The 527-nt window shown below is 44.8% G+C and overlaps 1 protein-coding gene across 1 annotated transcript in view; it reads right to left on the bottom strand.

Moving 5' to 3' along the window:
- Positions 1-527, bottom strand: part of pde1ca (phosphodiesterase 1C, calmodulin-dependent a) — a 25,583-nt gene that overhangs the window by 2,184 nt on the left and 22,872 nt on the right. The gene's annotated exons all lie outside the window — the stretch shown is intronic.

Below are 527 nucleotides of genomic sequence, written 5' to 3'. Positions count from 1 at the left end.
CAGGAAGGAAGTTGTTTTGGTGGAACATGTGTGTGTTCAGAAGTAGTTTTAGTCGTCAACAGAAACTCGGATTGGACAGATAGTCTAGCTAGCTGTCTGGATTTACCCTGCAGAGATCTGAGGACCAGGTAACCATAGTCCTCAGATTGGACAGATAGTCTAGCTGGCTGTCTGGATTTACCCTGCAGAGATCTGAGGACCAGGTAACCATAGTCCTCAGATTGGACAGATAGTCTAGCTAGCTGTCTGGATTTACCCTGCAGAGATCTGAGGACCAGGTAGCCATAGTCCTCAGATTGGATAGATAGCCTAGCTAGCTGTCTGGATTTACCCTGCAGAGATCTCAGGACCAGACTGGAATTTCCACCCGCACCTGAGCAATCCTGAAAATGATTTGTCGTTGATATAGACAGAGTACTTTAGTCCGGCTCATACTCGTACTCGCATATACGTCTTTATCCCTTGTGCTATCTACACTATATACAGTGTGTGTGTAGATAGATAGATAGATAGATAGATAGATAGAT

This window comes from Etheostoma spectabile, unplaced genomic scaffold (assembly GCF_008692095.1).
Source record: "Etheostoma spectabile isolate EspeVRDwgs_2016 unplaced genomic scaffold, UIUC_Espe_1.0 scaffold272, whole genome shotgun sequence".
NCBI classification, from domain to species: domain Eukaryota; kingdom Metazoa; phylum Chordata; class Actinopteri; order Perciformes; family Percidae; genus Etheostoma; species Etheostoma spectabile.
The sequence above is the reverse complement of the archived record's forward strand: the minus strand, read 5'-3'. Positions and strand labels throughout refer to the sequence as shown.